This window comes from Myotis davidii, unplaced genomic scaffold (assembly GCF_000327345.1).
Source record: "Myotis davidii unplaced genomic scaffold, ASM32734v1 scaffold44, whole genome shotgun sequence".
In the NCBI taxonomy this organism is placed as follows: Eukaryota; Metazoa; Chordata; class Mammalia; order Chiroptera; family Vespertilionidae; genus Myotis; species Myotis davidii.
In genome coordinates, this window is record NW_006299705.1 from 1,002,151 (window position 1) to 1,016,878 (window position 14,728).

General features: G+C 45.5%; 1 long non-coding RNA gene across 1 annotated transcript in view; it reads left to right on the forward strand.

Annotated features, from left to right (window-relative positions):
- Positions 1 to 3,481: 3,481 nt before the first annotated feature.
- Positions 3,482 to 14,728, forward strand: part of LOC107184947 — a 15,903-nt gene continuing 4,656 nt past the window's right edge. Inside the window, exons 1-2 of the long non-coding RNA XR_001515851.1 lie at positions 3,482 to 3,568; positions 11,630 to 11,632. This is a non-coding gene — a long non-coding RNA (uncharacterized LOC107184947). The remainder of the gene's footprint in view (positions 3,569 to 11,629; positions 11,633 to 14,728) is intronic.

Genomic DNA, 14,728 nt, shown 5'->3' on the forward strand with positions numbered 1-14,728 from the left:
GGGAGTGCGCCTCTTGTGGAAACCGGCGCACAGCTCAGGAAGGCGCACAGCCGTCTGCGCGGGCCAGCGCCAGTCCTGCTCACTGAAGTCTGCATATCCACGCTGCGGATTGGAACTCAAGTCAGAGTGCCGCTGCGAGGTGGGCTGGGGTGGAGAAAGGTCCGAGAAATTGGCCAGGAGGGGGCGGTTTTGAGATTGTGTCTGCGACAGGTTACCCACCAGCCTAAGGAGTCGCCTCCACCCTCCGGAACTCGCCCATCTCTGCAAGGTGTTACCAGCAGTGACCTGCAAATCTGCACCAAGGACGCAAGGAACCACTCCTCCCATTTATTGGCCTAACCTGAGGGCCAGGCCTGTCTGGAGGCTCTTTGCGGGGAGGTGGGGGGCGGGGGAGACTTTGTCTTTTCCTCCTAGCAGCTAATAATTCTCAGGCAGGAGTTGTCATCCCACTTGGAGAAGGCACTCTGTCCCTTCTGCTTAGCACAATGCCCCGCCCCTCTGGGGGCAGAAACACGACAATTCCCTCCCATTTTGTAGGAGGAAGGCACGGAGAGGTTAAACGATCTTCCTTGGTAGACACAGCCAGGAGGTGCCTGGAATGGAGGTGTGGGCAGTCACCTGATGTCAGGCTGCCTTTCACATCCCCACGGACCTCTCACTCGGGATGACATTTCTGGTCAGAACTGGGAATGGGGAGAGGGAGGAAGATCCTTGCTAGAAAATCCACAAGAAAGAAGGTCCTCAGGAGGGCTGTGAAGTTCTAGCAAGAAAGGAGCTTTGAATCATCATCATTTTTCTACTCCTGTGAGAAGCTGGTTATTTGAGTGCTGCTCATTGTCTGGTGCGATCCTGGGCCCTTTCCCAGCCATGTTTCCATCTTGGCTGCACAGTTGGAATCGCTTGGGGGGAATTTTTGAAATCCAGATGCCTAAAGCAATTAAATCACAATTTCCAGGGGTAGGACCCAGCCTTCCTTGTGTGTGTGAGAGAGAGAGAGAGAGAGAGAGAGAAAGAGAGAGAGAGAGAGAGAGAGAGAGAGAGAGAGAGAGAGAGAGAAAGCGAGCTCCCCAGGTAATTTCAATGTGCAATCATATTTGAGAAACACTGCTTTAGGGAAAATTTATGATTTAATTCTCAGCAACCGCACAAAGTAGATACCATTATGATGCCCATTTCATAGGAAAGAAAGCTGAGGCTTAAAGAGGATGTATATTCAGTCTAAAGTAAGCTCAGAGTCAAAAACAAGTTTCTCTGTTGCCAGAGAACAGGTATCCAACCTCTCTGAGCTGAGTTCCTTCTCATTTTAATAGCCCTCCCCACACACCCCAAATTTTACCCCACTGCAGAGGCACCCTAAGGTTATAGCAGGCAGAGTCAGCCTAAGGTTACAGCAGGCAGAGGCAGGAAGGCCACGGACATTTCCCGACCTCAGGCGGAGAACCTCAGACCGCCTGTGTTCAGGGTCTTGAGTAGAGAGGGAAGCAGAATGGGGACAAGAATAGCATTGGTTTCCTTAGAAAAAGAAAGGACACCAACTGAACCTGGGTCCCAGGTGATGTGTGAGGGTCAAGCCCAGCCACATGGGTATGGCATGGAGGCTGGGGGAGTCTGGAGTGAAAGGGGGAGGGTGAACTAGGAAACCTGACACTGGATTTGAACTCAAAGTCAGAGTGCACAGGGAATGTCACCCTGGGCAAGGCTCTCAACCCCTGGGCCTCACTTTTTTAAAATATGTTTTTATTGATTTTAGAGGGGGAGGGGGAGAGATAGAAATGTTGTCACATTGTTCAGCTACCTCCTGCACACCACCTACTGGGGATGGAGCCCAAAACCTGGACATGTGCCCTGACCAGAATGGAGCCAGCAACCTCTGTGCATGGAACAACACTTAAACCACTTGGCCACACTGGCCAGGCCTCACTTTCCTCTCTGATAAAGTGGTTAGACAGGATTCTTTCTAAATTTGCTTCCTGTGCACACACTTATGGTTATTTAAGGCTCCCATATGAATAAACTCAATTCTGGATTAAATTATAATATAAATAACAATATTTTAGCATTTTCATTATCTCCCACTTGCTTTTCTTGCCTTCTCTGAAAGTAGGAAATGTTACCTGCTTTGATGGTTAGGGAACCTGAGTGAGGATCAGGGTTATTCTGACTCCTCTGCTGGATTCTAGCACTACACATAGAAACACATCTCCTATCAGCCCCTCTGTTCATGGCTGTTGGTCACCCTACAGTTGGAGGATCCCAGGGCATTGGGAGAAGTCAGAATCACTGACAGGATGGAAAACAGCACTTGAGGTTTTAAAAGCATCCTAAAGCCGCTGCAGAATTCAAGCAGGGTCAGGGCAGGTTTTGTGTTTGCGAAGGAGTGGACGGGTAAAGAACTAGCCTTCTAAATGTCTTGTCTCTCAGCCTCAGTTTTTTCATCTTTAGCCCAAGGATTACTTCTGATTCCCAGTGGGGCTACAGATTCATCAATGAATGCCAATAAGTAGGTTTGAAAAGTCTGGGGGTCAGCACTGTGATTTATTTTCCTGGAGGAGGGCCTAGTATGGGGATGCAAAGGGAGTCCTCTCCAAGGCACTTCAACTCTCTACATATATGGGTCTTGTACCTGTGTCCTAATTTCTGACTGCTCGTTAGAATTACCTGGAGACATTTAAAAATAATCATGTTCGGGACTCATTCGAATCAATTAAATCAATAGCTCGAATGGTAAAGCTCAGACATGGGTATTTTTTAAGAAGCGGCCATGATTCTAACGTGCAGCCAAAGTTGAAAGCAGTTGCTATCGACACTTTTAAAGCATCCATAGATGCCTGGCGCTTTAAGAAAACAAGTTCAGTTGGAGATCCAGACGTAAGATTGAAGCCATGTGGCTGCCCAGGAAAAGGGTGCAGAGTCTGAGAGAGCTGAGGACAGAACTCTAGGGAAGCAAACCCCAGAGAAGTGGAAGAAAAGGCTGAACTGGAGGAACTGGAGTTGCAGGAGAAAAACCTGAAGGCATGCCCTCCTGGCAGCCGAGGGAGAAGAGAAGGATGCGGTGGACAGAGAGGTCAACAATGCCAGCGCCGCCACAGGCTAACTGAAGATCAGGGCTGAAAAGTCTCCACTGGATTTGACACCTGAGAAGTCCTGGGTGGCCTCAGCAGAAGAGAAGCATGGTGAGGCCAGGCAGCCGAACTGCGTGAGTTAGGAAGTGAATGGAAGCGAGCCCAGAGGGACAAGGCCACTTCTTTCCCCACGCCAAGGACAATCATGACTGGGACGGATCTCTGCCCCAGAAAATATAAGCACCTCTTCACCACTCCACTGAAAATATAAAAATAATCTGGCTGCTATTTTTTTTAAAAAAAAAAATATTCTTCTTGATTTTAGAGAGAGTCAGGGAGAGATAGAAACATCACTGAGAGAGAATCATCGATTGACTGCCGCCTGCACGTCCCCTACTGGGGATTGAGGCTGCAACCCAGGAATCAAACCGTGACCTCCTGGTTCATGGGTGGGCACTCAACCACTGAGCCTCACAAGCCAGGCCCCACTGCTATTTTCGATGCAAGTTGAATGGGCTCTCCCTCACAGGTACAAACATGAACGGGAGCACCGAGAGTATTATATGCCAGAGGGAAGTCAAGCCAAAACTCGGAACCAGACCATAAAACCTAGTCCACTGGAGCCAGGTGGCAAGCTAAGCAAAAGCAGCCATGACTCCAGGCCACAAGAATCAGTGTAGAGGCTGCCAAGCCATGGAGGCCTGACTGCTGCCTGACAGGAAGCCGGTGGAGCAAAAAAGCCCACGCTCCTCTCCCAGAATGGTTGACCACTATAAGGCAAATCGGAGAGCCTACAATGAGAGAAAACCCACAAAAACACCAAAAAAAGAAACAGAAGGAGCCCTATGTGAACAGCCCGGTGCTGTCAAGTACGACCAAGAACCTAAGCAGCTGAGAGGAGGCTGGTGTCTTACCTTCACCCGCCTTGGGCAGGGCAGAGACCAGCTGTGCAGCCAGGAGGGAGGGGCCGCAGGCAGGTGGGTGGTCTTGTCTCCTTTGCTATGCCTTCCTGTCTTTAGCCCCCTCTCCTGGAGGCCCTGCCCACTCCTCCTCTTCTAATCTGACCCTGACTGTGATCCAAGGCGCTGCTGGGCACGCTAGGACCCAGCAGGCTTTCAGGCTGGGCCTGCAGCTACAGAGTTGTGGGGAAAATCTGGACAAACTCCACCACACTGTCTCCTCCAGTGGCTGCTTGGCTTACTTTAAAAAGACAAGGCCAAATCAGAATAGCAGTTCCCTTGGGGGCTGGGATGGCTAGAAGGGGACAGAAAGGGGTGTCCTCTTTCTTGATTTGGGTGCAGGCTAGCGATTAGGGTTATAAAAATTCATTGTGCTTCGTGACTTGTGCAGTTTTCTGTTTGTATGTGGACTGAGTGATTGTACTTCCATAAAAAAAGTTGTTGTGTGTGCATTTTAAGGCAATGAGGAGCATGCTCAGTAGCCCACTGTCTCCAGGCCCCAAAATACCACCCTGCTATTTCTCTCTCTCTCCAGGCAATGGCCTACAATTTTCCTCTTGCCCTGCAACCACCACCATGCAATTTGCACCTCACTAATTTCCTGGCTAAGCCTTAATGCTGTGTGGTCACTGCTCCACCCTCCCTGAAAGCAGCGATCTGATGTCAGTCCTGCCCAGCTGTTTGCTGTTTGGGGCTTAAGGGGTCCCTCTGATTGGGCACCTGTGACCAGGGTGATCCTTTTAGAAATTCAGCTTTAAGGAATCACACGAAGGGGTTGACGCTCTGGTGACACAAAATAACTGTGTCACAGCTTTCGCAAAACCTATGGTGTGAATGGAACTGAGATCGCTTTGGAGTTGTTCTGAACAAGCAAAATATTACATTTCCTTTAGGTTTGAGGGGGTGTCGCTTGGCAGGACTGAGTGATTGATGCTTTTACTCTAATTTTCTGCTCGCTGAAGCGTTAAAGCGACAACCCTAAAGTCAGAAGAAAGCCAACAGCATGGGCACAGAGCACTTAATCCCAATCTACAAATAAAGAGCTTTTATTAGGCCTTCTTTCCTTCCCATTTTGCCTCAGATCTCAAATTGTCTTTTGTAGGGACTTGCCAAAAAACAACTGTAGCTGATTGTGAAGTCCTTTCACAGGTGGCAATTAAAACAGCTGAGTTCTCCTCCGTAATTAAGGGTTAGGAAAACTATATATAAGTGGTGAGTAAACACCAAAGGTACTTTATTTATGCTTCCTGATTCTTAAGGCAGGGTGGGTTAGTGGAAAAATTCACTTGGGTTAGATGTCAGAAAGGCTAGGTTCTGGTACAGATTAGCTATGTGACCTCAGATAACTTAGCCTCTTTGAGCCTCAGTTTTCTAATCTATAAAATGAGAGGACTGGACTAGACAAGGGTTTTTATGCTGTTCAAAATTCTACTAATCAATGATATTTTTACATAGCTTAAATATACATTCATCTACCTTCGTTAAATGTGTTTCTTTTTGTAAGAAGAAATCCCGATCACCTGGAGATGAATGTTTATTAAGCAAATATTTATTTAACACATTCTATGCTAGCACAAAAGACTGTTCTTATCCTGAGGTGTTTGTGAATATTCAAATAGTGCGTGTGGCACGTATCTCCTTTGAAAGACAATGATAGTAATGAACATGTAACTCCCTCTGGTCTGAGCATGGACAAGGCATAAACTCCTAACAGTTCTGACCCAAGTTCATGTCCTGATTCCTTCACAGTATTTTGTTTAAAAGTCACCTCTGTAAAGTTTCAGTCTAAAATGTCTTACGAGGGTTTTCGAATGAGTTTAGAAAATTTGCTCAGTGCAAAATATATGCAAACTGACATTTGATTTGCTATTTTTTATTAAACTTGTTGGGGTGACATTGGTCAAAATGAACATATAGGTTTTAGGTGTGGGTTTCTATGTTACAAGATCTGTATAGATTGCACCATGTGTTCACTTCCCAAAGTCAAACCTTCTCTTGGCGCCATGTATTTGGAGTCTCTTCTCCCCCCACCCCCTTGCTTCACTATTGACCTTAAATTGCTCAAGATCTATTTGGCCATTTGAAGGTTTTCTGTGTGTACACACACACATACACACATACACACACACACACACACACACACACACACTTGTATTAATAAACATTGGATACATACATTTGTTTGTGCTTTTTATTAAAAAAAATAATAAAGCTCCCTACCTAAGAATTACAAGCATATTTTCACTGTTAGGTGCTTGCACCCCTGAATATATAGCCATATCCACACACTCTGTGGATCCCTCAGACTGTGGAGCTGCCCCTGTGGCAGGTCCCCTACCAGATCTGTCTCCACCAGCTCCTCCTCCAGGAAGCAGCACGCAGGCAAGTTCCCCTGCCAGAATTGGCTACATAATTTGTGGGGCCCAGTGCAAAATTGAAATGCAGGACCCTTTGTTTAAAAATCATTTAAAATTTCAAGATGTCAACAGCAGAGCATTAAATCAAGTGTGGGGACCTTCTAATACTGCACATCCATAAAAGCAGCCCCACCCTCTGCTTTGCCTGTCAGTGCTGCTGAGAAAGGGCATGCATCAGGGCAAAGGACTGTGTGTCCAGGCAGCTCCAAGGGCACCGCCTCACTCTCACTGCCATGAGCTCAGGTTCCCACCAGTCCTGCCTCTGCAGGCCAACAAGGATGGAAAACTAGAGAGGATGGCAGAGCAGGGTGCACTAAAGTGGCTCATCTTCAGTATCAGGGAATGTCAGCAAGGACTGTCAGATACCACATCACCCAGGCCCTCACTTAAACAAAATAATTAGAGGTTGTGGGGAGTGAAAAGCATTCAGGTTGCAGGCATCTGACCTTCCTCTCTCTCCTCCTGGGCCTGGATTCTGAGCTCCTCATTGAGGCACTCCTTGGCTTGCGGGCAGAAGGGGCCAACCACAGATTTGTCACTTGGAGAAGAACTATTTATCTCCTCAGGGTCCAGCTTGTAGACATTGACAGCCCCTTGCTTTACAGGTGAGGAAATTGAGGCCCAGAAAGGTGCGATGCTTCTACCAAAACTGCAGAACCAGTTAAAGCCAAAGCTGAGGTCAAACCCAGACTTGAATGCTAGTGCAGGCACTTCCTGCTAACACACAGATAATCACTGCTCGATGGAACAGTCCTCTGGGAATGTACCTCATTTATTATGAGGGGCATGCTTTGAAAGGTTCTTGAGTTCCGGCAATAACCTCTATTTGAATTCTTCCCGTTGAAGATGAGGAAGGAGGACCTAGGGCAGTGATGGCGAACCTATGACACATGTGTCAGAGGTGACACGCGAACTCATTTTTGGTTGATTTTTCTTTGTTAAATGGCATTTAAATACATAAAATAAATATCAAAAATATAAGTCTTTGTTTTACTATGGTTGCAAATATCAAAAAATTTCTATATGTGACACGGCACCAGAGTTAAGTTAGGGTTTTTCAAAATGCTGACACGCCGAGCTCAGAAGGTTCGCCATCACTGCCCTAGGGTGTGAAGCTGCAAAGGCTCCTCAGCCTGTCTTCAATGTGCCCAGACTCCTCTTCTTGGGCCCTTGTCGCCATGGGGGCAGCTCACAACCCTTAAGCTCTCCAAGCTGCACTCCTCCCTCTTCGTCCAGTTTGAGGGGTTGAGGCTTCTGGTGTGAAGGGGTTCCAGTCACTGAACAGGTGGTTTCCCAGCTGGGGGAGGTGGGGACCTTGGAGCTCTCTAGAGAGGAGTCCAGGGAATGGGACGAGAAGAGGGAAGGAGAAAACAGGAAAGAAAACCCCCTTCTTTGGACCCAGGAGGCACATGCTCAGAGAATCTAGAATCCCAGATTGAGAAGGGATGGCAGACGCAGGGCCTACCTCACTCTCACCGACATTCAACCCAGACCAGGCAGGTGCTTTGCCCAGGTCACAGACTGAAAGTCATGGCTTCCAATTTCCATCCCAGCCTCCTCCCACTTGGCCATTCTGTCAATGGCCCATCCACTCTTTTACTTTAAAATCTTTATCTTGGAGCTTTTTATCCTTCCAATGTATCTTTATTAAGCAAGTGCCCCCCACCCCCCGCAAAAAAAATAAATAAATAAACCACACCAAGAAAACAAACAAAAAAACTGCCATAACCTATGCCCCAAGGGTGAGCTGCTGCCAGCACTCTGGCTGGTGGAGATCCTTCCCGGCTGGCTCTGAAGACCACTAGCATCTCCTAGACCTGGGCTGCCTCCTGCAGGCAGGCCCTGCACCCGCGGCTCTGGCTGAGCTGGGACAGCGCTGCTTGCTCAGCTTCCTTGTTCTTAGCCTCCCCTTGCTCTCCTCCCATCATTCCTGTATTCCGGCTGGTTTGAGGTTAGCTCCATTGGTGTTTAATGATTTTCCATGTCACACCGCCACCCCGTTACCCACATCCCCATGCCTCCAGGGTGATTTCTCCTCCAACTGCTGAGTCTCCGATGAGGGCTGCCTGCCTCTGGAATGCACTCTGTCAGGCAGGAGAAGTGTCAGCGTGCAGAGCGAGCGGATTGAGGCGAAGTGTGTGCCTGTGAGCCAGCCTCAGCTCAGCTCGGACAATGGGACTTTTATTTCTGGCCTGGCTCAGCTGGCAGTCTCTCTCCCACTCTCTGTCTTGGTTGGGCTTTGGTTTAAAGTTACCCTTTCAGGATTAGGTTGGTGTTTTCTTTCCCATGCCACCAGGGAAGTTTCTGTTTCCGAAGTGGACTGTACACAGACAGGTCAGTTAGTCACAGACCTCTGCTGGATCACAAGCATCGCTGTTCAAAGGCCTCGCTAAATCACCCAGGCACACGGAGGCCAACCTAACTTGCTTCTTGCCATGTGGAAAGGCACACTGCAGCACAGGCTAATCTTGAAATTACTGTTTTCTATTTGGTATATATTATTATAACCAACCCCCCTCTCTCACCACCACCACCACCAAGGTTTTCACAGAAAATCCTGGAAAAAGAACTGCTGGGGATGGGAGGGGTGTCTGTGTAAGCAGCCTTGGCTCTTTGCTCCTCATTTTTATACCTTCAGTCACCATAAAGTCTGGCCATCCAGGACACCCACATCTCCCTTTTCCTGAAACTCAATGAAAAAACAAATGAAACAACAACAAGAAGTGTTTGATTCCTTTTAACCCCACTGAGATAGGCTAGCATTTAAAAAAAAGAAATACTGGAAACCCTGGGGAGTGGAGGCTTTCTGTGAAATCACAGACTTTCTGTGAAATCAGTGAGGCTCTGTAGGAAGTCCCAAGGCCTCCAAGACCCTGTCCCTCTGGGGCTGGCACAACCTTGCCCCAGGCGTTTCCGTGGCAACGTGGCTGGCCCTTTTTATTTTCTAATTGGGGAATCTGTGCCCCATAAACACCCCCAACCCAGATATGAGACCTCAGCTTCCACACAGGGGTATCTTGTAGAAGCCCCCTTGCAAGCGTTCAGTCTGGCGTTAATTTAACCACACGCATAGCTCCACCCACACCGTAAGAGTAGGCACATTAAGAACAAGGGGAGGCTTCTCTCAGCAGAATTAATTTATATGGCACTTCATCTTTTTTTTTTCTTTCCTCTTCTCTTTAGCACAAAGGTAATACCTACTTATAGGAAGGGCACAGAGTCAGCAAATCACAAGAAAATGCATTCCTCTCATCCCTTTTCCCCAAACCGCCCTCCCAGGAATAGCCAGGACTAACAGTTTGGTGTTTATCTGTCAGATCACAGACACTGTCAGTGACCCAAAGAAATACTCCAGGGACAAGCTTTTGTTTTTGATGTCTTTTTTTCAGCTTTTGTTTTAAAACTTTATTAAGAGAAATTTTCATACAATAAAATACGCCCATTTTATTGTTTGGTTTGATGGGTTTTGGGTGAATGTGTACACACCCTCATTACCACCACCATGCTCATGACATGGAGCATTTCCAGTAAGTCTGCTGTGCTCTAATGGCAACCTCCCACCCAGTCCCAGCACCCGCTGCTCCGCCCTCTGTCATTACAGATTAATTCTGCTTTTTCTAGAATTTCACATACTCTTTTGTATCTGTTTTTCTTTTTTTGCAGTAGAGTGTTTTAGAGACTCATTCATGTTGTTATGTGTATATCAATAGTTTGTCCTTTTCTTATAAAAACTTTTTTAAAATTGATTTCAGAGAGAGGAACGGAGAGGGAGAGAAATAGAAATATCAATGATGAGAGAGAACTATTGATCAGCTGCCTCCTGCATGCCCCGTACTAGGGATTGAGCCAGCAACCCAAACATGTGCCCTGACCTGGAACTGAATCATGAATTCCTAGTTCATAGGTCGATGCTCAACCACTGAGCCACACCAGCAGGGTAGCAGCCTGTCCTTTTCTATTGCTGAGTAATATTCCATTACATGCATGTAACAATTTCTTCATCCTCTCATCTGTTGCTGGACATGTGAGTTGTTTCCAGTTTTTGGACTATTATAAATGGCCACAAAAGCTGTTATGTTATTGTTTCTAATCATGAAAAGAGAGAGAGAGAACACATCTAAATTTAGTTCAGGCCTATATATTTCAGAATTTAGTAATCACCAGGCATATTTCCAAGGCAAATATCTCTATGTGAGCAAAAGTACAGATGAGCTATTTTAATCATGTGTATAATGATGAAAATTGTTAGCATTACACTTCCAATTTGCTAGACACAATTTTCAATGTGATCACTGGCAGTGACTTGACACTGTTTAGAAATTCTATAAATGCCAGGCTCTTAATATGTTCTTTCTCAATTTCCAAATAATTTAGGGACATGTACTAGTATATCTCAAGGATAAAGTATCACTGTTTCACAATACTGTAGTAATTGAGTCATTTTTCTAAAAGAAATGGCTTTCACAAAATTTTGTGCTACTGTGGTCTGAAGTTGAGAAACAGCAGACTCAGAAGGTCACCTGCCCTTGGTTTTGCCTATCACAGGCAACTCAGTACCTGCTTTTCAACTGTAGGTTTTGTAAGACACTTGCAAATACATTTGTTTCTTTTTTTAAATTTTATTTTATTGATATTTTACAGAGAGGAAGGGAAAGGGATAGAGAGTTAGAAACATCAATGAGAGAGAAACACCAATCAGCTGCCTCCTGCACACCTCCCACCAGGGATGTGCCTGCAACCAAGGTATATGCCCTTGACCAGAATCGAACCTGGGACTTTTCAGTCTGCAGGCCGACGCTCTATCCAGTGAGCCAAACCGGTCAGGGCTACATTTTGTTTCTTGACTGCATATGTTAACCCTTCAAGCAGCATAGAAGTAGGAGCCCTAAGGCCTCCCTTATAGAAGGAGAGCTCACTGAATAGCAGCACCCATGGGCCCCCTCCATGTGTTCATGAGCAACAGCGTCCCAGTCAAACCCTATGGTCAAAGTCTGTTTCCTAATGACTGCTTCAATTATAGTAAAGATTTATTGATTACTCCCCTCAACATCAATCTTGATTGGCTAGCAATAAAAGGAATTATTCATTCCATTAAATTGATTATTAAAATATATCAAGACTTTTTATACGCTAAAGAAGAGAAAAAGGAAGCAAAGAGCTGTGAAAGAACTACGATGCAGGCATTTGCAAGATAGTGACAAGGGACACAGAGCCTAAGGAACTGGCTGCCTTGGGAAGCTGGTTAATTCTCTTTGGTTTCTATGTGAGCTGCCTGATCAAAGCCACATGGGTTACTGACATTCAGCAGAGAGTTAACGTAGACAATGTCCTATTGGTCCTGCAGCCAAAGTAAGTCTGTCCTCTGACTCTGCTCTACTTGCAGAGATCTGGTCTCCCTGGATGAGTCCTGTGGCACCTAAGTCAGCCCCATGAAGAAACTGCCTGGGGTGACTTCCTGAGCATGACTTCCCAGCCTCACTTCCCCCTTCATGGTCTGCAAGGAGGGACAGGCTGGCTCCACTGGTACCCACAAGACATGAGGGACCCTGCTAATAGTTCCACCCATGAAACATTGACCTGTGTGCCTGCTCACACAGATCATTGGATTCCTGATTTAGATCAAGTTTTAGGAAATTTAATAAGAACTATTCCCAGGGACCCCTCAAAGACAGGTCTGCTGTATATACATCTATTAATTCAAAAGAGCCCATTAAAAAAAGGACCTTGAAAAATATATAAAGTAGATAGCACCGAAACATGGTTTGTGTTACTCTGCTGACTTCATGAGGTAATTTGGATGATGGAAGACATGCCACCCAAAAACCAAAATCATCTAGTGAAGTGGTAGAATAAACCTACACATTCAAGCCATGACGTCCATGCCTCTAGCCAGGAATGCAATTTTCCCCTCTTTCAAATTATTCATTTCCTTTTTAATAGGTCACGTCTCATTTACCTTGATTTAGCATCAGACCAAGTACATTTATATATTTGGTGTGGGGGAGAAAAAAGGAGAAGGAAAAAGAACAGGAGGGAACTTTATGTGAAATATGGTGACCCCGTCCTTAAACTCCACATCCACGCAGGTCAAGACTTGGACCACGTCTTTGATTCTTTTTCTATTGTGGAAAGAGTATAGGCCTCCCCTATGTTTATATACCTGAAAGAATAATGAGAAGCATGCTTGAAAATACTGTTTGATGAATAACGCTTTAGCATGTGTCACTGTGAGGAAGTATCATAATGCGTATTTCACCACAAAACTAAGGAGAATATTTAGAAAGAAAACCCCACTGTAATGTGAAAAATAGACCAACCCCTACATCTGTCTACAGGATGAATAAATCACTAAACAAATATCTTAATGGCCTTAAAATATAATGAAAAGGGACAATTCCCTAAGGTAGTTGGTTTGAGTCTTCATTAGAAGGTTTATTTTCTTTGAATGTATAGAATGTCCTATGTCTATAATTGCAATTATGACAAATTTACAGGGAAAACATCACATGACTACATCATGTTAAATGGGCATTCTACACATGATAAGGAATAGAAATAAAGCACTGAGATGAGGAATAGGCTGTAATGATCAACCTTGATGAAGGAAATGCCACAATCTGAGGTTCCAATTCTGACAGGAACTTTAGGTAACTTTTAAAAATCCATCTAGAGCCCTAACTGCTTTCCCCTACACTACCCTTTGTATTACATTGCTTCCTATTGTACTTACAAGCTTGTAAAGTGAGCGGAGCTTACTATACCTGTTGAATAAACAAATATTGGACCTAATGTGGTTCTTAAGACTCTACTAACTTTTATATAGCACTCCCTTTTTTTTTCTTTTAAATTACCACTGGCCTGGTTAGAGATCGTTTAATGAAAAGTAAGGAAATTATTATGATCTGCAGACATGATGAACTTTTTTTAAATTAAAAAGAACATTTTTCTGATTAGAATGCTTATTAGAATGCTTTGGACATTTTATGCCAAGTCTAAAAAATTATTTTTAACCAAAAAAAGCAATACAAACTTGCCTCACCAAGCTAAACACAGAAATGCATACATTATGCCAAAGGTGGTAGTATTCTTATTGAAGTCAGTCTCCATCCTCAGAGGTAACCATCATAAACAGGGCAATGTGTAAGCTTTCAGCACTTTTTTTAAAATGTGTTATTCTAAGTGCATAGAGAGAAATTTTTTAATATAAGCAAAAAAAAAAGTATCATGCTATACACATTGCTTTTCAGTTTGCTTTTCTCTTAGGTTCATGTGATAGACCAGGTTCCAGACTGGCCTTCAAAAAGGGAAGTTTCATTCATTAATCCATTGGACAAACATTTCCTGAGCCTCCACGATGTGCCTGGCCTGTTCTGGGCATGGGGCATATAGCAAGGAGTCCCTGCCTGTGGCTGACCTCCCTGGATTAGGACTCAGCATCTCACTATGAATGTTTGTCACCTACTTCTTCAAACTTGGGGAACACACACTTTAGTTACTAGAAGAAGTATCTGATTGCAACCTTTCTTGGGGTACTATGCACTAAGTTATAAAATTACCTGAATTAAATGTATTAGCTAATAGGACTTTATTACATACTAGAGGCCCAGTGCATGAATTTGTGCATGGGTGGGGTCCCTCTGGGTGGCCTGCAGGGATCGGTCCAAAACCCCGCAGTCCAATGCCACCTGCAGCTCCTACCTGCTGCTCCCGCTCATCATCCTGGCCCCACTGTGCCTGCCGAGGGCTTGAGCCCAATCAGTCCCTGGAGAGGCTCACAATGCCGCAGCAGTGCTCACCAGCCATGAGCCCTGTGTCTGGCGCCCTCCCAAGCGGAGTGGCCTGCTGGATCAGGCTGAAACCTGCTCTCCAACATCTCCTGAGGGGTCCCAGATTGTGAGAGGGCGCAGGCCAGGCCGCGGGACCCCACTGGTACACTCGGGCGGGAGAGGGACTATGGGAGGGCTCCAGGGCATGTCTGGCCCATTTCGCTCAATCCCGATCGGCAGGACCCCAGCAGCAAGCTAACCTACCGGTTGGAGCATCTGCCCCCTAGTGGTCCATGTATGTCATAGCAAGTGGTTGAGCAGCCTTAGCATTTATTAACATATTATGCTTTGATTGGTTGTTCAATTGTTCTGCTGTTCAGTCTATTTGCATATTACCTTCTTACTATATAGTATATCTAATCTAATAAAAGAGAAACATGCAAATTGACCATACCTCCACTACACCCACAAGCCACTCCCACAAGCCATGCCCACCCACCAATCAGGAGCGAGTATGCAAATTC